This window comes from Pimephales promelas, chromosome 3 (genome assembly GCF_988280905.1).
Source record: "Pimephales promelas chromosome 3, fPimPro1.hap1.1, whole genome shotgun sequence".
Taxonomy (NCBI): domain Eukaryota; kingdom Metazoa; phylum Chordata; class Actinopteri; order Cypriniformes; family Leuciscidae; genus Pimephales; species Pimephales promelas.
The window spans coordinates 45,802,971-45,816,181 of NC_142771.1; the positions used below are offsets into that span (position 1 = coordinate 45,802,971).

Genomic DNA, 13,211 nt, shown 5'->3' on the forward strand with positions numbered 1-13,211 from the left:
TTATGGTGTTTTTAGAGATTTTGTTTTTAAGGAGCCGATTGTAAACGGATACTGGGTGCAGAAATTCAAAGATTTAAAAGAAGCAAGTATATGGAGAAACATGGGGGGGAGATGTGTGGAAACAAAACTGGGATGTTTGGAATATTTTATAAGACATAAAGTGGTTTTTACCGAGGCAGTTTTAAACAAAATAGGAATTGAACAAAACAATCTGTGTAAAGTGTGCCAGGAAAAGGAAGAGTGGATCTTACACATGTTTTTATATTGTAAAGAATTGGAGGATTTTTTAAAGAAATGTAAATATTTAGTTAAAGAGTTGACAGAGGAATGGGATGAAAATGTAATGGAATGGAATAGAGTTGTGATGTTTGGTTGGGAAAAGAAGTGTCAGAACAAAAGTTTTATAAATTTGTGTGTAATGTTAATGAAAAGTGCAGTATGGGAGAGAAGAACTGTGGCTAAAAAGGAAAAAATTGTATTGGATGTATGGACTGTCTTTAAAAGGAAAACTGAATTATATATTGAAAGACTGTATGTGTATTTTAAAGGTGAAAATATGTTGCATGCTTTTTATGATGTTCTTACCCCAAAAGTTCGTTGTGTTTTAAAAGATCTAATGTGGAAGCTGCCGGGAGATAAAGAAGTTTTATAAATCATGTATGCAAATGGAAGATATGCAATGTTTAACTTCACAATGTTTGGAAAATATGTATTTTTTATTGTATTCATTTTTATTGTATTTTATTGATTGAAATTTCTTAATAAAAAAAAAAAAAAAAAAAAAAAAAAGAACGCCCGAACTCGTCTGATCTCGGAAGCTAAGCAGGGTCGGGCCTGGTTAGTACTTGGATGGGAGACCGCCTGGGAATACCAGGTGCTGTAAGCTTTATATAGTTTACTACAAAAAAAAAAAAAAAAAAAAAAAAAAGAACGCCCGAACTCGTCTGATCTCGGAAGCTAAGCAGGGTCGGGCCTGGTTAGTACTTGGATGGGAGACCGCCTGGGAATACCAGGTGCTGTAAGCTTTATGTAGTTTACTACCCTAATGTTCTAACCATTCAAATAGCCCAATTTTGGCAGCAGATTTCGCTTACGGCCATACCACCTTGAGAACGCCCGAACTCGTCTGATCTCGGAAGCTAAGCAGGGTCGGGCCTGGTTAGTACTTGGATGGGAGACCGCCTGGGAATACCAGGTGCTGTAAGCTTTATATAGTTTACTACCCTAATGTTTTAACTATTCAAATAGCCCAATTTTGGCAGCAGATTTCGCTTACGGCCATACCACCTTGAGAACGCCCGAACTCGTCTGATCTCGGAAGCTAAGCAGGGTCGGGCCTGGTTAGTACTTGGATGGGAGACCGCCTGGGAATACCAGGTGCTGTAAGCTTTATATAGTTTACTACCCTAATGTTCTAACCATTCAAATAGCCCAATTTTGGCAGCAGATTTCGCTTACGGCCATACCACCTTGAGAACGCCCGAACTCGTCTGATCTCGGAAGCTAAGCAGGGTCGGGCCTGGTTAGTACTTGGATGGGAGACCGCCTGGGAATACCAGGTGCTGTAAGCTTTATATAGTTTACTACCCTAATGTTCTAACCATTCAAATAGCCCAATTTTGGCAGCAGATTTCGCTTACGGCCATACCACCTTGAGAACGCCCGAACTCGTCTGATCTCGGAAGCTAAGCAGGGTCGGGCCTGGTTAGTACTTGGATGGGAGACCGCCTGGGAATACCAGGTGCTGTAAGCTTTATATAGTTTACTACCCTAATGTTTTAACTATTCAAATAGCCCAATTTTGGCAGCAGATTTCGCTTACGGCCATACCACCTTGAGAACGCCCGAACTCGTCTGATCTCGGAAGCTAAGCAGGGTCGGGCCTGGTTAGTACTTGGATGGGAGACCGCCTGGGAATACCAGGTGCTGTAAGCTTTATATAGTTTACTACCCTAATGTTCTAACCATTCAAATAGCCCAATTTTGGCAGCAGATTTCGCTTACGGCCATACCACCTTGAGAACGCCCGAACTCGTCTGATCTCGGAAGCTAAGCAGGGTCGGGCCTGGTTAGTACTTGGATGGGAGACCGCCTGGGAATACCAGGTGCTGTAAGCTTTATATAGTTTACTACCCTAATGTTTTAACTATTCAAATAGCCCAATTTTGGCAGCAGATTTCGCTTACGGCCATACCACCTTGAGAACGCCCGAACTCGTCTGATCTCGGAAGCTAAGCAGGGTCGGGCCTGGTTAGTACTTGGATGGGAGACCGCCTGGGAATACCAGGTGCTGTAAGCTTTATATAGTTTACTACCCTAATGTTCTAACCATTCAAATAGCCCAATTTTGGCAGCAGATTTCGCTTACGGCCATACCACCTTGAGAACGCCCGAACTCGTCTGATCTCGGAAGCTAAGCAGGGTCGGGCCTGGTTAGTACTTGGATGGGAGACCGCCTGGGAATACCAGGTGCTGTAAGCTTTATATAGTTTACTACCCTAATGTTTTAACTATTCAAATAGCCCAATTTTGGCAGCAGATTTCGCTTACGGCCATACCACCTTGAGAACGCCCGAACTCGTCTGATCTCGGAAGCTAAGCAGGGTCGGGCCTGGTTAGTACTTGGATGGGAGACCGCCTGGGAATACCAGGTGCTGTAAGCTTTATATAGTTTACTACCCTAATGTTCTAACCATTCAAATAGCCCAATTTTGGCAGCAGATTTCGCTTACGGCCATACCACCTTGAGAACGCCCGAACTCGTCTGATCTCGGAAGCTAAGCAGGGTCGGGCCTGGTTAGTACTTGGATGGGAGACCGCCTGGGAATACCAGGTGCTGTAAGCTTTATATAGTTTACTACCCTAAGGTTTTAACTATTCAAATAGCCCAATTTTGGCAGCAGATTTCGCTTACGGCCATACCACCTTGAGAACGCCCGAACTCGTCTGATCTCGGAAGCTAAGCAGGGTCGGGCCTGGTTAGTACTTGGATGGGAGACCGCCTGGGAATACCAGGTGCTGTAAGCTTTATATAGTTTACTACCCTAATGTTTTAACTATTCAAATAGCCCAATTTTGGCAGCAGATTTCGCTTACGGCCATACCACCTTGAGAACGCCCGAACTCGTCTGATCTCGGAAGCTAAGCAGGGTCGGGCCTGGTTAGTACTTGGATGGGAGACCGCCTGGGAATACCAGGTGCTGTAAGCTTTATTGTTTAAAAAAAAAAAAAAAAGAGTCAATGAAATGTTTCAAAAATCCTAAATTGTCTTTTTTCCCCTCAAAATTCCTGAAATAGTCTCTCAGTTTCTTCAGAAAGCCTGAAAGAGTCTCTTTTTTTTCTTCTTCAAATAGCCCAATTTTGGCTGCAGATTTCGCTTACGGCCATACCACCTTGAGAACGCCCGAACTCGTCTGATCTCGGAAGCTAAGCAGGGTCGGGCCTGGTTAGTACTTGGATGGGAGACCGCCTGGGAATACCAGGTGCTGTAAGCTTTATGTAGTTTACTACCCTAATGTTCTAACCATTCAAATAGCCAAATTTTGGCAGCAGATTTCGCTTACGGCCATACCACCTTGAGAACGCCCGAACTCGTCTGATCTCGGAAGCTAAGCAGGGTCGGGCCTGGTTAGTACTTGGATGGGAGACCGCCTGGGAATACCAGGTGCTGTAAGCTTTATATAGTTTACTACCCTAATGTTCTAACCATTCAAATAGCCCAATTTTGGCAGCAGATTTCGCTTACGGCCATACCACCTTGAGAACGCCCGAACTCGTCTGATCTCGGAAGCTAAGCAGGGTCGGGCCTGGTTAGTACTTGGATGGGAGACCGCCTGGGAATACCAGGTGCTGTAAGCTTTATATAGTTTACTACCCTAATGTTTTAACTATTCAAATAGCCCAATTTTGGCAGCAGATTTCGCTTACGGCCATACCACCTTGAGAACGCCCGAACTCGTCTGATCTCGGAAGCTAAGCAGGGTCGGGCCTGGTTAGTACTTGGATGGGAGACCGCCTGGGAATACCAGGTGCTGTAAGCTTTATATAGTTTACTACCCTAATGTTCTAACCATTCAAATAGCCCAATTTTGGCAGCAGATTTCGCTTACGGCCATACCACCTTGAGAACGCCCGAACTCGTCTGATCTCGGAAGCTAAGCAGGGTCGGGCCTGGTTAGTACTTGGATGGGAGACCGCCTGGGAATACCAGGTGCTGTAAGCTTTATATAGTTTACTACCCTAATGTTTTAACTATTCAAATAGCCCAATTTTGGCAGCAGATTTCGCTTACGGCCATACCACCTTGAGAACGCCCGAACTCGTCTGATCTCGGAAGCTAAGCAGGGTCGGGCCTGGTTAGTACTTGGATGGGAGACCGCCTGGGAATACCAGGTGCTGTAAGCTTTATATAGTTTACTACCCTAATGTTTTAACTATTCAAATAGCCCAATTTTGGCAGCAGATTTCGCTTACGGCCATACCACCTTGAGAACGCCCGAACTCGTCTGATCTCGGAAGCTAAGCAGGGTCGGGCCTGGTTAGTACTTGGATGGGAGACCGCCTGGGAATACCAGGTGCTGTAAGCTTTATTGTTTAAAAAAAAAAAAAAAAAAAAGAGTCAATGAAATGTTTCAAAAATCCTAAATTGTCTTTTTTCCCCTCAAAATTCCTGAAATAGTTTCTCAGTTTCTTCAGAAAGCCTGAAAGAGTCTCTTTTTTTTCTTCTTCAAATAGCCCAATTTTGGCTGCAGATTTCGCTTACGGCCATACCACCTTGAGAACGCCCGAACTCGTCTGATCTCGGAAGCTAAGCAGGGTCGGGCCTGGTTAGTACTTGGATGGGAGACCGCCTGGGAATACCAGGTGCTGTAAGCTTTATGTAGTTTACTACCCTAATGTTCTAACCATTCAAATAGCCCAATTTTGGCAGCAGATTTCGCTTACGGCCATACCACCTTGAGAACGCCCGAACTCGTCTGATCTCGGAAGCTAAGCAGGGTCGGGCCTGGTTAGTACTTGGATGGGAGACCGCCTGGGAATACCAGGTGCTGTAAGCTTTATGTAGTTTACTACCCTAATGTTCTAACCATTCAAATAGCCCAATTTTGGCAGGAGATTTCGCTTACGACCATACCACCTTGAGAACGCCCGAACTCGTCTGATCTCGGAAGCTAAGCAGGGTCGGGCCTGGTTAGTACTTGGATGGGAGACCGCCTGGGAATACCAGGTGCTGTAAGCTTTATGTAGTTTACTACCCTAATGTTCTAACCATTCAAATAGCCCAATTTTGGCAGGAGATTTCGCTTACGACCGTACCACCTTGAGAACGCCCGAACTCGTCTGATCTCGGAAGCTAAGCAGGGTCGGGCCTGGTTAGTACTTGGATGGGAGACCGCCTGGGAATACCAGGTGCTGTAAGCTTTATGTAGTTTACTACCCTAATGTTCTAACCATTCAAATAGCCCAATTTTGGCAGCAGATTTCGCTTACGGCCATACCACCTTGAGAACGCCCGAACTCGTCTGATCTCGGAAGCTAAGCAGGGTCGGGCCTGGTTAGTACTTGGATGGGAGACCGCCTGGGAATACCAGGTGCTTTAAGCTTTATATAGTTTACTACCCTAATGTTCTAACCATTCAAATAGCCCAATTTTGGCAGCAGATTTCGCTTACGGCCATACCACCTTGAGAACGCCCGAACTCGTCTGATCTCGGAAGCTAAGCAGGGTCGGGCCTGGTTAGTACTTGGATGGGAGACCGCCTGGGAATACCAGGTGCTGTAAGCTTTATATAGTTTACTACCCTAATGTTCTAACCATTCAAATAGCCCAATTTTGGCAGCAGATTTCGCTTACGGCCATACCACCTTGAGAACGCCCGAACTCGTCTGATCTCGGAAGCTAAGCAGGGTCGGGCCTGGTTAGTACTTGGATGGGAGACCGCCTGGGAATACCAGGTGCTGTAAGCTTTATGTAGTTTACTACCCTAATGTTCTAACCATTCAAATAGCCCAATTTTGGCAGCAGATTTCGCTTACGGCCATACCACCTTGAGAACGCCCGAACTCGTCTGATCTCGGAAGCTAAGCAGGGTCGGGCCTGGTTAGTACTTGGATGGGAGACCGCCTGGGAATACCAGGTGCTGTAAGCTTTATATAGTTTACTACCCTAATGTTTTAACTATTCAAATAGCCCAATTTTGGCAGCAGATTTCGCTTACGGCCATACCACCTTGAGAACGCCCGAACTCGTCTGATCTCGGAAGCTAAGCAGGGTCGGGCCTGGTTAGTACTTGGATGGGAGACCGCCTGGGAATACCAGGTGCTGTAAGCTTTATATAGTTTACTACCCTAATGTTCTAACCATTCAAATAGCCCAATTTTGGCAGCAGATTTCGCTTACGGCCATACCACCTTGAGAACGCCCGAACTCGTCTGATCTCGGAAGCTAAGCAGGGTCGGGCCTGGTTAGTACTTGGATGGGAGACCGCCTGGGAATACCAGGTGCTGTAAGCTTTATATAGTTTACTACCCTAATGTTCTAACCATTCAAATAGCCCAATTTTGGCAGCAGATTTCGCTTACGGCCATACCACCTTGAGAACGCCCGAACTCGTCTGATCTCGGAAGCTAAGCAGGGTCGGGCCTGGTTAGTACTTGGATGGGAGACCGCCTGGGAATACCAGGTGCTGTAAGCTTTATATAGTTTACTACCCTAATGTTTTAACTATTCAAATAGCCCAATTTTGGCAGCAGATTTCGCTTACGGCCATACCACCTTGAGAACGCCCGAACTCGTCTGATCTCGGAAGCTAAGCAGGGTCGGGCCTGGTTAGTACTTGGATGGGAGACCGCCTGGGAATACCAGGTGCTGTAAGCTTTATATAGTTTACTACCCTAATGTTCTAACCATTCAAATAGCCCAATTTTGGCAGCAGATTTCGCTTACGGCCATACCACCTTGAGAACGCCCGAACTCGTCTGATCTCGGAAGCTAAGCAGGGTCGGGCCTGGTTAGTACTTGGATGGGAGACCGCCTGGGAATACCAGGTGCTGTAAGCTTTATATAGTTTACTACCCTAATGTTTTAACTATTCAAATAGCCCAATTTTGGCAGCAGATTTCGCTTACGGCCATACCACCTTGAGAACGCCCGAACTCGTCTGATCTCGGAAGCTAAGCAGGGTCGGGCCTGGTTAGTACTTGGATGGGAGACCGCCTGGGAATACCAGGTGCTGTAAGCTTTATTGTTTAAAAAAAAAAAAAAAAAAAAAAGAGTCAATGAAATGTTTCAAAAATCCTAAATTGTCTTTTTTCCCCTCAAAATTCCTGAAATAGTCTCTCAGTTTCTTCAGAAAGCCTGAAAGAGTCTCTTTTTTTTTCTTCTTCAAATAGCCCAATTTTGGCTGCAGATTTCGCTTACGGCCATACCATCTTGAGAACGCCCGAACTCGTCTGATCTCGGAAGCTAAGCAGGGTCGGGCCTGGTTAGTACTTGGATGGGAGACCGCCTGGGAATACCAGGTGCTGTAAGCTTTATGTAGTTTACTACCCTAATGTTCTAACCATTCAAATAGCCCAATTTTGGCAGCAGATTTCGCTTACGGCCATACCACCTTGAGAACGCCCGAACTCGTCTGATCTCGGAAGCTAAGCAGGGTCGGGCCTGGTTAGTACTTCGATGGGAGACCGCCTGGGAATACCAGGTGCTGTAAGCTTTATATAGTTTACTACCCTAATGTTCTAACCATTCAAATAGCCCAATTTTGGCAGCAGATTTCGCTTACGGCCATACCACCTTGAGAACGCCCGAACTCGTCTGATCTCGGAAGCTAAGCAGGGTCGGGCCTGGTTAGTACTTGGATGGGAGACCGCCTGGGAATACCAGGTGCTGTAAGCTTTATATAGTTTACTACCCTAATGTTTTAACTATTCAAATAGCCCAATTTTGGCAGCAGATTTCGCTTACGGCCATACCACCTTGAGAACGCCCGAACTCGTCTGATCTCGGAAGCTAAGCAGGGTCGGGCCTGGTTAGTACTTGGATGGGAGACCGCCTGGGAATACCAGGTGCTGTAAGCTTTATATAGTTTACTACCCTAATGTTCTAACCATTCAAATAGCCCAATTTTGGCAGCAGATTTCGCTTACGGCCATACCACCTTGAGAACGCCCGAACTCGTCTGATCTCGGAAGCTAAGCAGGGTCGGGCCTGGTTAGTACTTGGATGGGAGACCGCCTGGGAATACCAGGTGCTGTAAGCTTTATATAGTTTACTACCCTAATGTTTTAACTATTCAAATAGCCCAATTTTGGCAGCAGATTTCGCTTACGGCCATACCACCTTGAGAACGCCCGAACTCGTCTGATCTCGGAAGCTAAGCAGGGTCGGGCCTGGTTAGTACTTGGATGGGAGACCGCCTGGGAATACCAGGTGCTGTAAGCTTTATATAGTTTACTACCCTAATGTTTTAACTATTCAAATAGCCCAATTTTGGCAGCAGATTTCGCTTACGGCCATACCACCTTGAGAACGCCCGAACTCGTCTGATCTCGGAAGCTAAGCAGGGTCGGGCCTGGTTAGTACTTGGATGGGAGACCGCCTGGGAATACCAGGTGCTGTAAGCTTTATATAGTTTACTACCCTAATGTTCTAACCATTCAAATAGCCCAATTTTGGCAGCAGATTTCGCTTACGGCCATACCACCTTGAGAACGCCCGAACTCGTCTGATCTCGGAAGCTAAGCAGGGTCGGGCCTGGTTAGTACTTGGATGGGAGACCGCCTGGGAATACCAGGTGCTGTAAGCTTTATGTAGTTTACTACCCTAATGTTCTAACCATTCAAATAGCCCAATTTTGGCAGCAGATTTCGCTTACGGCCATACCACCTTGAGAACGCCCGAACTCGTCTGATCTCGGAAGCTAAGCAGGGTCGGGCCTGGTTAGTACTTGGATGGGAGACCGCCTGGGAATACCAGGTGCTGTAAGCTTTATATAGTTTACTACCCTAATGTTTTAACTATTCAAATAGCCCAATTTTGGCAGCAGATTTCGCTTACGGCCATACCACCTTGAGAACGCCCGAACTCGTCTGATCTCGGAAGCTAAGCAGGGTCGGGCCTGGTTAGTACTTGGATGGGAGACCGCCTGGGAATACCAGGTGCTGTAAGCTTTATATAGTTTACTACCCTAATGTTCTAACCATTCAAATAGCCCAATTTTGGCAGCAGATTTCGCTTACGGCCATACCACCTTGAGAACGCCCGAACTCGTCTGATCTCGGAAGCTAAGCAGGGTCGGGCCTGGTTAGTACTTGGATGGGAGACCGCCTGGGAATACCAGGTGCTGTAAGCTTTATATAGTTTACTACCCTAATGTTCTAACCATTCAAATAGCCCAATTTTGGCAGCAGATTTCGCTTACGGCCATACCACCTTGAGAACGCCCGAACTCGTCTGATCTCGGAAGCTAAGCAGGGTCGGGCCTGGTTAGTACTTGGATGGGAGACCGCCTGGGAATACCAGGTGCTGTAAGCTTTATATAGTTTACTACCCTAATGTTTTAACTATTCAAATAGCCCAATTTTGGCAGCAGATTTCGCTTACGGCCATACCACCTTGAGAACGCCCGAACTCGTCTGATCTCGGAAGCTAAGCAGGGTCGGGCCTGGTTAGTACTTGGATGGGAGACCGCCTGGGAATACCAGGTGCTGTAAGCTTTATATAGTTTACTACCCTAATGTTCTAACCATTCAAATAGCCCAATTTTGGCAGCAGATTTCGCTTACGGCCATACCACCTTGAGAACGCCCGAACTCGTCTGATCTCGGAAGCTAAGCAGGGTCGGGCCTGGTTAGTACTTGGATGGGAGACCGCCTGGGAATACCAGGTGCTGTAAGCTTTATATAGTTTACTACCCTAATGTTTTAACTATTCAAATAGCCCAATTTTGGCAGCAGATTTCGCTTACGGCCATACCACCTTGAGAACGCCCGAACTCGTCTGATCTCGGAAGCTAAGCAGGGTCGGGCCTGGTTAGTACTTGGATGGGAGACCGCCTGGGAATACCAGGTGCTGTAAGCTTTATTGTTTAAAAAAAAAAAAAAAAAAAAAGAGTCAATGAAATGTTTCAAAAATCCTAAATTGTCTTTTTTCCCCTCAAAATTCCTGAAATAGTCTCTCAGTTTCTTCAGAAAGCCTGAAAGAGTCTCTTTTTTTTTCTTCTTCAAATAGCCCAATTTTGGCTGCAGATTTCGCTTACGGCCATACCATCTTGAGAACGCCCGAACTCGTCTGATCTCGGAAGCTAAGCAGGGTCGGGCCTGGTTAGTACTTGGATGGGAGACCGCCTGGGAATACCAGGTGCTGTAAGCTTTATGTAGTTTACTACCCTAATGTTCTAACCATTCAAATAGCCCAATTTTGGCAGCAGATTTCGCTTACGGCCATACCACCTTGAGAACGCCCGAACTCGTCTGATCTCGGAAGCTAAGCAGGGTCGGGCCTGGTTAGTACTTCGATGGGAGACCGCCTGGGAATACCAGGTGCTGTAAGCTTTATATAGTTTACTACCCTAATGTTCTAACCATTCAAATAGCCCAATTTTGGCAGCAGATTTCGCTTACGGCCATACCACCTTGAGAACGCCCGAACTCGTCTGATCTCGGAAGCTAAGCAGGGTCGGGCCTGGTTAGTACTTGGATGGGAGACCGCCTGGGAATACCAGGTGCTGTAAGCTTTATATAGTTTACTACCCTAATGTTTTAACTATTCAAATAGCCCAATTTTGGCAGCAGATTTCGCTTACGGCCATACCACCTTGAGAACGCCCGAACTCGTCTGATCTCGGAAGCTAAGCAGGGTCGGGCCTGGTTAGTACTTGGATGGGAGACCGCCTGGGAATACCAGGTGCTGTAAGCTTTATATAGTTTACTACCCTAATGTTCTAACCATTCAAATAGCCCAATTTTGGCAGCAGATTTCGCTTACGGCCATACCACCTTGAGAACGCCCGAACTCGTCTGATCTCGGAAGCTAAGCAGGGTCGGGCCTGGTTAGTACTTGGATGGGAGACCGCCTGGGAATACCAGGTGCTGTAAGCTTTATATAGTTTACTACCCTAATGTTTTAACTATTCAAATAGCCCAATTTTGGCAGCAGATTTCGCTTACGGCCATACCACCTTGAGAACGCCCGAACTCGTCTGATCTCGGAAGCTAAGCAGGGTCGGGCCTGGTTAGTACTTGGATGGGAGACCGCCTGGGAATACCAGGTGCTGTAAGCTTTATATAGTTTACTACCCTAATGTTTTAACTATTCAAATAGCCCAATTTTGGCAGCAGATTTCGCTTACGGCCATACCACCTTGAGAACGCCCGAACTCGTCTGATCTCGGAAGCTAAGCAGGGTCGGGCCTGGTTAGTACTTGGATGGGAGACCGCCTGGGAATACCAGGTGCTGTAAGCTTTATTGTTTAAAAAAAAAAAAAAAAAAAAGAGTCAATGAAATGTTTCAAAAATCCTAAATTGTCTTTTTTCCCCTCAAAATTCCTGAAATAGTCTCTCAGTTTCTTCAGAAAGCCTGAAAGAGTCTCTTTTTTTTCTTCTTCAAATAGCCCAATTTTGGCTGCAGATTTCGCTTACGGCCATACCACCTTGAGAACGCCCGAACTCGTCTGATCTCGGAAGCTAAGCAGGGTCGGGCCTGGTTAGTACTTGGATGGGAGACCGCCTGGGAATACCAGGTGCTGTAAGCTTTATGTAGTTTACTACCCTAATGTTCTAACCATTCAAATAGCCCAATTTTGGCAGCAGATTTCGCTTACGGCCATACCACCTTGAGAACGCCCGAACTCGTCTGATCTCGGAAGCTAAGCAGGGTCGGGCCTGGTTAGTACTTGGATGGGAGACCGCCTGGGAATACCAGGTGCTGTAAGCTTTATGTAGTTTACTACCCTAATGTTCTAACCATTCAAATAGCCCAATTTTGGCAGGAGATTTCGCTTACGACCATACCACCTTGAGAACGCCCGAACTCGTCTGATCTCGGAAGCTAAGCAGGGTCGGGCCTGGTTAGTACTTGGATGGGAGACCGCCTGGGAATACCAGGTGCTGTAAGCTTTATGTAGTTTACTACCCTAATGTTCTAACCATTCAAATAGCCCAATTTTGGCAGGAGATTTCGCTTACGACCATACCACCTTGAGAACGCCCGAACTCGTCTGATCTCGGAAGCTAAGCAGGGTCGGGCCTGGTTAGTACTTGGATGGGAGACCGCCTGGGAATACCAGGTGCTGTAAGCTTTATGTAGTTTACTACCCTAATGTTCTAACCATTCAAATAGCCCAATTTTGGCAGCAGATTTCGCTTACGGCCATACCACCTTGAGAACGCCCGAACTCGTCTGATCTCGGAAGCTAAGCAGGGTCGGGCCTGGTTAGTACTTGGATGGGAGACCGCCTGGGAATACCAGGTGCTGTAAGCTTTATATAGTTTACTACCCTAATGTTCTAACCATTCAAATAGCCCAATTTTGGCAGCAGATTTCGCTTACGGCCATACCACCTTGAGAACGCCCGAACTCGTCTGATCTCGGAAGCTAAGCAGGGTCGGGCCTGGTTAGTACTTGGATGGGAGACCGCCTGGGAATACCAGGTGCTCTAAGCTTTATATAGTTTACTACCCTAATGTTCTAACCATTCAAATAGCCCAATTTTGGCAGCAGATTTCGCTTACGGCCATACCACCTTGAGAACGCCCGAACTCGTCTGATCTCGGAAGCTAAGCAGGGTCGGGCCTGGTTAGTACTTGGATGGGAGACCGCCTGGGAATACCAGGTGCTGTAAGCTTTATGTAGTTTACTACCCTAATGTTCTAACCATTCAAATAGCCCAATTTTGGCAGCAGATTTCGCTTACGGCCATACCACCTTGAGAACGCCCGAACTCGTCTGATCTCGGAAGCTAAGCAGGGTCGGGCCTGGTTAGTACTTGGATGGGAGACCGCCTGGGAATACCAGGTGCTGTAAGCTTTATATAGTTTACTACCCTAATGTTTTAACTATTCAAATAGCCCAATTTTGGCAGCAGATTTCGCTTACGGCCATACCACCTTGAGAACGCCCGAACTCGTCTGATCTCGGAAGCTAAGCAGGGTCGGGCCTGGTTAGTACTTGGATGGGAGACCGCCTGGGAATACCAGGTGCTGTAAGCTTT

General features: G+C 46.5%; 64 non-coding genes across 64 annotated transcripts; all 64 read left to right on the forward strand.

Moving 5' to 3' along the window:
• The first annotated feature begins 1,088 nt into the window (after positions 1-1,088).
• LOC148987365 (5S ribosomal RNA) lies at positions 1,089-1,207 on the forward strand. The gene has a single exon (XR_016167416.1). It is a non-coding gene; the product is annotated as a 5S ribosomal RNA (ribosomal RNA).
• A 63-nt stretch (positions 1,208-1,270) lies between these two features.
• Positions 1,271-1,389, forward strand: LOC148987366 (5S ribosomal RNA). Its single transcript, XR_016167417.1, has one exon. It is a non-coding gene; the product is annotated as a 5S ribosomal RNA (ribosomal RNA).
• A 63-nt stretch (positions 1,390-1,452) lies between these two features.
• LOC148987367 (5S ribosomal RNA) lies at positions 1,453-1,571 on the forward strand. Its single transcript, XR_016167418.1, has one exon. It is a non-coding gene; the product is annotated as a 5S ribosomal RNA (ribosomal RNA).
• A 63-nt stretch (positions 1,572-1,634) lies between these two features.
• Positions 1,635-1,753, forward strand: LOC148987368 (5S ribosomal RNA). Its single transcript, XR_016167419.1, has one exon. It is a non-coding gene; the product is annotated as a 5S ribosomal RNA (ribosomal RNA).
• Positions 1,754-1,816: 63 nt separating this feature from the next.
• Positions 1,817-1,935, forward strand: LOC148987369 (5S ribosomal RNA). Its single transcript, XR_016167420.1, has one exon. It is a non-coding gene; the product is annotated as a 5S ribosomal RNA (ribosomal RNA).
• A 63-nt stretch (positions 1,936-1,998) lies between these two features.
• LOC148987370 (5S ribosomal RNA) lies at positions 1,999-2,117 on the forward strand. Its single transcript, XR_016167421.1, has one exon. It is a non-coding gene; the product is annotated as a 5S ribosomal RNA (ribosomal RNA).
• Positions 2,118-2,180: 63 nt separating this feature from the next.
• LOC148987371 (5S ribosomal RNA) lies at positions 2,181-2,299 on the forward strand. Its single transcript, XR_016167423.1, has one exon. It is a non-coding gene; the product is annotated as a 5S ribosomal RNA (ribosomal RNA).
• Positions 2,300-2,362: 63 nt separating this feature from the next.
• On the forward strand, positions 2,363-2,481 carry LOC148987372 (5S ribosomal RNA). The gene has a single exon (XR_016167424.1). It is a non-coding gene; the product is annotated as a 5S ribosomal RNA (ribosomal RNA).
• A 63-nt stretch (positions 2,482-2,544) lies between these two features.
• LOC148987373 (5S ribosomal RNA) lies at positions 2,545-2,663 on the forward strand. Its single transcript, XR_016167425.1, has one exon. It is a non-coding gene; the product is annotated as a 5S ribosomal RNA (ribosomal RNA).
• Positions 2,664-2,726: 63 nt separating this feature from the next.
• LOC148987374 (5S ribosomal RNA) lies at positions 2,727-2,845 on the forward strand. Its single transcript, XR_016167426.1, has one exon. It is a non-coding gene; the product is annotated as a 5S ribosomal RNA (ribosomal RNA).
• A 63-nt stretch (positions 2,846-2,908) lies between these two features.
• On the forward strand, positions 2,909-3,027 carry LOC148987375 (5S ribosomal RNA). The gene has a single exon (XR_016167427.1). It is a non-coding gene; the product is annotated as a 5S ribosomal RNA (ribosomal RNA).
• A 63-nt stretch (positions 3,028-3,090) lies between these two features.
• Positions 3,091-3,209, forward strand: LOC148987376 (5S ribosomal RNA). Its single transcript, XR_016167429.1, has one exon. It is a non-coding gene; the product is annotated as a 5S ribosomal RNA (ribosomal RNA).
• A 166-nt stretch (positions 3,210-3,375) lies between these two features.
• Positions 3,376-3,494, forward strand: LOC148987377 (5S ribosomal RNA). Its single transcript, XR_016167430.1, has one exon. It is a non-coding gene; the product is annotated as a 5S ribosomal RNA (ribosomal RNA).
• A 63-nt stretch (positions 3,495-3,557) lies between these two features.
• LOC148987378 (5S ribosomal RNA) lies at positions 3,558-3,676 on the forward strand. The gene has a single exon (XR_016167431.1). It is a non-coding gene; the product is annotated as a 5S ribosomal RNA (ribosomal RNA).
• Positions 3,677-3,739: 63 nt separating this feature from the next.
• Positions 3,740-3,858, forward strand: LOC148987379 (5S ribosomal RNA). Its single transcript, XR_016167432.1, has one exon. It is a non-coding gene; the product is annotated as a 5S ribosomal RNA (ribosomal RNA).
• A 63-nt stretch (positions 3,859-3,921) lies between these two features.
• LOC148987380 (5S ribosomal RNA) lies at positions 3,922-4,040 on the forward strand. Its single transcript, XR_016167433.1, has one exon. It is a non-coding gene; the product is annotated as a 5S ribosomal RNA (ribosomal RNA).
• A 63-nt stretch (positions 4,041-4,103) lies between these two features.
• LOC148987381 (5S ribosomal RNA) lies at positions 4,104-4,222 on the forward strand. The gene has a single exon (XR_016167435.1). It is a non-coding gene; the product is annotated as a 5S ribosomal RNA (ribosomal RNA).
• A 63-nt stretch (positions 4,223-4,285) lies between these two features.
• Positions 4,286-4,404, forward strand: LOC148987382 (5S ribosomal RNA). The gene has a single exon (XR_016167436.1). It is a non-coding gene; the product is annotated as a 5S ribosomal RNA (ribosomal RNA).
• Positions 4,405-4,467: 63 nt separating this feature from the next.
• Positions 4,468-4,586, forward strand: LOC148987383 (5S ribosomal RNA). The gene has a single exon (XR_016167437.1). It is a non-coding gene; the product is annotated as a 5S ribosomal RNA (ribosomal RNA).
• Positions 4,587-4,756: 170 nt separating this feature from the next.
• On the forward strand, positions 4,757-4,875 carry LOC148987384 (5S ribosomal RNA). The gene has a single exon (XR_016167438.1). It is a non-coding gene; the product is annotated as a 5S ribosomal RNA (ribosomal RNA).
• Positions 4,876-4,938: 63 nt separating this feature from the next.
• LOC148987385 (5S ribosomal RNA) lies at positions 4,939-5,057 on the forward strand. The gene has a single exon (XR_016167439.1). It is a non-coding gene; the product is annotated as a 5S ribosomal RNA (ribosomal RNA).
• A 63-nt stretch (positions 5,058-5,120) lies between these two features.
• LOC148987386 (5S ribosomal RNA) lies at positions 5,121-5,239 on the forward strand. Its single transcript, XR_016162844.1, has one exon. It is a non-coding gene; the product is annotated as a 5S ribosomal RNA (ribosomal RNA).
• A 63-nt stretch (positions 5,240-5,302) lies between these two features.
• On the forward strand, positions 5,303-5,421 carry LOC148987387 (5S ribosomal RNA). The gene has a single exon (XR_016163947.1). It is a non-coding gene; the product is annotated as a 5S ribosomal RNA (ribosomal RNA).
• A 63-nt stretch (positions 5,422-5,484) lies between these two features.
• LOC148987388 (5S ribosomal RNA) lies at positions 5,485-5,603 on the forward strand. Its single transcript, XR_016163379.1, has one exon. It is a non-coding gene; the product is annotated as a 5S ribosomal RNA (ribosomal RNA).
• A 63-nt stretch (positions 5,604-5,666) lies between these two features.
• On the forward strand, positions 5,667-5,785 carry LOC148987389 (5S ribosomal RNA). The gene has a single exon (XR_016167440.1). It is a non-coding gene; the product is annotated as a 5S ribosomal RNA (ribosomal RNA).
• A 63-nt stretch (positions 5,786-5,848) lies between these two features.
• Positions 5,849-5,967, forward strand: LOC148987390 (5S ribosomal RNA). Its single transcript, XR_016167441.1, has one exon. It is a non-coding gene; the product is annotated as a 5S ribosomal RNA (ribosomal RNA).
• A 63-nt stretch (positions 5,968-6,030) lies between these two features.
• On the forward strand, positions 6,031-6,149 carry LOC148987391 (5S ribosomal RNA). Its single transcript, XR_016167442.1, has one exon. It is a non-coding gene; the product is annotated as a 5S ribosomal RNA (ribosomal RNA).
• A 63-nt stretch (positions 6,150-6,212) lies between these two features.
• On the forward strand, positions 6,213-6,331 carry LOC148987392 (5S ribosomal RNA). The gene has a single exon (XR_016167443.1). It is a non-coding gene; the product is annotated as a 5S ribosomal RNA (ribosomal RNA).
• Positions 6,332-6,394: 63 nt separating this feature from the next.
• LOC148987393 (5S ribosomal RNA) lies at positions 6,395-6,513 on the forward strand. The gene has a single exon (XR_016167444.1). It is a non-coding gene; the product is annotated as a 5S ribosomal RNA (ribosomal RNA).
• A 63-nt stretch (positions 6,514-6,576) lies between these two features.
• Positions 6,577-6,695, forward strand: LOC148987394 (5S ribosomal RNA). The gene has a single exon (XR_016167446.1). It is a non-coding gene; the product is annotated as a 5S ribosomal RNA (ribosomal RNA).
• A 63-nt stretch (positions 6,696-6,758) lies between these two features.
• LOC148987395 (5S ribosomal RNA) lies at positions 6,759-6,877 on the forward strand. The gene has a single exon (XR_016167447.1). It is a non-coding gene; the product is annotated as a 5S ribosomal RNA (ribosomal RNA).
• A 63-nt stretch (positions 6,878-6,940) lies between these two features.
• On the forward strand, positions 6,941-7,059 carry LOC148987396 (5S ribosomal RNA). The gene has a single exon (XR_016167448.1). It is a non-coding gene; the product is annotated as a 5S ribosomal RNA (ribosomal RNA).
• Positions 7,060-7,122: 63 nt separating this feature from the next.
• On the forward strand, positions 7,123-7,241 carry LOC148987397 (5S ribosomal RNA). Its single transcript, XR_016167449.1, has one exon. It is a non-coding gene; the product is annotated as a 5S ribosomal RNA (ribosomal RNA).
• A 173-nt stretch (positions 7,242-7,414) lies between these two features.
• LOC148987398 (5S ribosomal RNA) lies at positions 7,415-7,533 on the forward strand. Its single transcript, XR_016161306.1, has one exon. It is a non-coding gene; the product is annotated as a 5S ribosomal RNA (ribosomal RNA).
• Positions 7,534-7,596: 63 nt separating this feature from the next.
• LOC148987399 (5S ribosomal RNA) lies at positions 7,597-7,715 on the forward strand. Its single transcript, XR_016160266.1, has one exon. It is a non-coding gene; the product is annotated as a 5S ribosomal RNA (ribosomal RNA).
• Positions 7,716-7,778: 63 nt separating this feature from the next.
• Positions 7,779-7,897, forward strand: LOC148987400 (5S ribosomal RNA). Its single transcript, XR_016167450.1, has one exon. It is a non-coding gene; the product is annotated as a 5S ribosomal RNA (ribosomal RNA).
• A 63-nt stretch (positions 7,898-7,960) lies between these two features.
• Positions 7,961-8,079, forward strand: LOC148987401 (5S ribosomal RNA). Its single transcript, XR_016167451.1, has one exon. It is a non-coding gene; the product is annotated as a 5S ribosomal RNA (ribosomal RNA).
• Positions 8,080-8,142: 63 nt separating this feature from the next.
• On the forward strand, positions 8,143-8,261 carry LOC148987402 (5S ribosomal RNA). The gene has a single exon (XR_016167452.1). It is a non-coding gene; the product is annotated as a 5S ribosomal RNA (ribosomal RNA).
• Positions 8,262-8,324: 63 nt separating this feature from the next.
• On the forward strand, positions 8,325-8,443 carry LOC148987403 (5S ribosomal RNA). The gene has a single exon (XR_016167453.1). It is a non-coding gene; the product is annotated as a 5S ribosomal RNA (ribosomal RNA).
• A 63-nt stretch (positions 8,444-8,506) lies between these two features.
• On the forward strand, positions 8,507-8,625 carry LOC148987404 (5S ribosomal RNA). The gene has a single exon (XR_016167454.1). It is a non-coding gene; the product is annotated as a 5S ribosomal RNA (ribosomal RNA).
• Positions 8,626-8,688: 63 nt separating this feature from the next.
• On the forward strand, positions 8,689-8,807 carry LOC148987405 (5S ribosomal RNA). The gene has a single exon (XR_016167455.1). It is a non-coding gene; the product is annotated as a 5S ribosomal RNA (ribosomal RNA).
• A 63-nt stretch (positions 8,808-8,870) lies between these two features.
• LOC148987406 (5S ribosomal RNA) lies at positions 8,871-8,989 on the forward strand. The gene has a single exon (XR_016167457.1). It is a non-coding gene; the product is annotated as a 5S ribosomal RNA (ribosomal RNA).
• Positions 8,990-9,052: 63 nt separating this feature from the next.
• LOC148987407 (5S ribosomal RNA) lies at positions 9,053-9,171 on the forward strand. The gene has a single exon (XR_016167458.1). It is a non-coding gene; the product is annotated as a 5S ribosomal RNA (ribosomal RNA).
• Positions 9,172-9,234: 63 nt separating this feature from the next.
• LOC148987408 (5S ribosomal RNA) lies at positions 9,235-9,353 on the forward strand. The gene has a single exon (XR_016167459.1). It is a non-coding gene; the product is annotated as a 5S ribosomal RNA (ribosomal RNA).
• Positions 9,354-9,416: 63 nt separating this feature from the next.
• On the forward strand, positions 9,417-9,535 carry LOC148987409 (5S ribosomal RNA). The gene has a single exon (XR_016167460.1). It is a non-coding gene; the product is annotated as a 5S ribosomal RNA (ribosomal RNA).
• Positions 9,536-9,598: 63 nt separating this feature from the next.
• Positions 9,599-9,717, forward strand: LOC148987410 (5S ribosomal RNA). The gene has a single exon (XR_016167461.1). It is a non-coding gene; the product is annotated as a 5S ribosomal RNA (ribosomal RNA).
• Positions 9,718-9,780: 63 nt separating this feature from the next.
• On the forward strand, positions 9,781-9,899 carry LOC148987411 (5S ribosomal RNA). Its single transcript, XR_016167462.1, has one exon. It is a non-coding gene; the product is annotated as a 5S ribosomal RNA (ribosomal RNA).
• A 63-nt stretch (positions 9,900-9,962) lies between these two features.
• Positions 9,963-10,081, forward strand: LOC148987412 (5S ribosomal RNA). The gene has a single exon (XR_016167463.1). It is a non-coding gene; the product is annotated as a 5S ribosomal RNA (ribosomal RNA).
• A 172-nt stretch (positions 10,082-10,253) lies between these two features.
• Positions 10,254-10,372, forward strand: LOC148987413 (5S ribosomal RNA). Its single transcript, XR_016161307.1, has one exon. It is a non-coding gene; the product is annotated as a 5S ribosomal RNA (ribosomal RNA).
• A 63-nt stretch (positions 10,373-10,435) lies between these two features.
• LOC148987414 (5S ribosomal RNA) lies at positions 10,436-10,554 on the forward strand. Its single transcript, XR_016160267.1, has one exon. It is a non-coding gene; the product is annotated as a 5S ribosomal RNA (ribosomal RNA).
• A 63-nt stretch (positions 10,555-10,617) lies between these two features.
• LOC148987415 (5S ribosomal RNA) lies at positions 10,618-10,736 on the forward strand. The gene has a single exon (XR_016167464.1). It is a non-coding gene; the product is annotated as a 5S ribosomal RNA (ribosomal RNA).
• A 63-nt stretch (positions 10,737-10,799) lies between these two features.
• Positions 10,800-10,918, forward strand: LOC148987416 (5S ribosomal RNA). Its single transcript, XR_016167465.1, has one exon. It is a non-coding gene; the product is annotated as a 5S ribosomal RNA (ribosomal RNA).
• A 63-nt stretch (positions 10,919-10,981) lies between these two features.
• Positions 10,982-11,100, forward strand: LOC148987417 (5S ribosomal RNA). The gene has a single exon (XR_016167466.1). It is a non-coding gene; the product is annotated as a 5S ribosomal RNA (ribosomal RNA).
• A 63-nt stretch (positions 11,101-11,163) lies between these two features.
• Positions 11,164-11,282, forward strand: LOC148987418 (5S ribosomal RNA). The gene has a single exon (XR_016167468.1). It is a non-coding gene; the product is annotated as a 5S ribosomal RNA (ribosomal RNA).
• Positions 11,283-11,345: 63 nt separating this feature from the next.
• LOC148987419 (5S ribosomal RNA) lies at positions 11,346-11,464 on the forward strand. The gene has a single exon (XR_016167469.1). It is a non-coding gene; the product is annotated as a 5S ribosomal RNA (ribosomal RNA).
• A 170-nt stretch (positions 11,465-11,634) lies between these two features.
• LOC148987420 (5S ribosomal RNA) lies at positions 11,635-11,753 on the forward strand. The gene has a single exon (XR_016167470.1). It is a non-coding gene; the product is annotated as a 5S ribosomal RNA (ribosomal RNA).
• A 63-nt stretch (positions 11,754-11,816) lies between these two features.
• On the forward strand, positions 11,817-11,935 carry LOC148987421 (5S ribosomal RNA). The gene has a single exon (XR_016167471.1). It is a non-coding gene; the product is annotated as a 5S ribosomal RNA (ribosomal RNA).
• A 63-nt stretch (positions 11,936-11,998) lies between these two features.
• On the forward strand, positions 11,999-12,117 carry LOC148987422 (5S ribosomal RNA). Its single transcript, XR_016162845.1, has one exon. It is a non-coding gene; the product is annotated as a 5S ribosomal RNA (ribosomal RNA).
• Positions 12,118-12,180: 63 nt separating this feature from the next.
• Positions 12,181-12,299, forward strand: LOC148987423 (5S ribosomal RNA). The gene has a single exon (XR_016162846.1). It is a non-coding gene; the product is annotated as a 5S ribosomal RNA (ribosomal RNA).
• A 63-nt stretch (positions 12,300-12,362) lies between these two features.
• On the forward strand, positions 12,363-12,481 carry LOC148987424 (5S ribosomal RNA). Its single transcript, XR_016167472.1, has one exon. It is a non-coding gene; the product is annotated as a 5S ribosomal RNA (ribosomal RNA).
• Positions 12,482-12,544: 63 nt separating this feature from the next.
• On the forward strand, positions 12,545-12,663 carry LOC148987425 (5S ribosomal RNA). Its single transcript, XR_016163604.1, has one exon. It is a non-coding gene; the product is annotated as a 5S ribosomal RNA (ribosomal RNA).
• A 63-nt stretch (positions 12,664-12,726) lies between these two features.
• Positions 12,727-12,845, forward strand: LOC148987426 (5S ribosomal RNA). The gene has a single exon (XR_016167473.1). It is a non-coding gene; the product is annotated as a 5S ribosomal RNA (ribosomal RNA).
• Positions 12,846-12,908: 63 nt separating this feature from the next.
• On the forward strand, positions 12,909-13,027 carry LOC148987427 (5S ribosomal RNA). Its single transcript, XR_016167474.1, has one exon. It is a non-coding gene; the product is annotated as a 5S ribosomal RNA (ribosomal RNA).
• Positions 13,028-13,090: 63 nt separating this feature from the next.
• LOC148987428 (5S ribosomal RNA) lies at positions 13,091-13,209 on the forward strand. The gene has a single exon (XR_016167475.1). It is a non-coding gene; the product is annotated as a 5S ribosomal RNA (ribosomal RNA).
• The last annotated feature ends 2 nt before the right edge of the window (positions 13,210-13,211 follow it).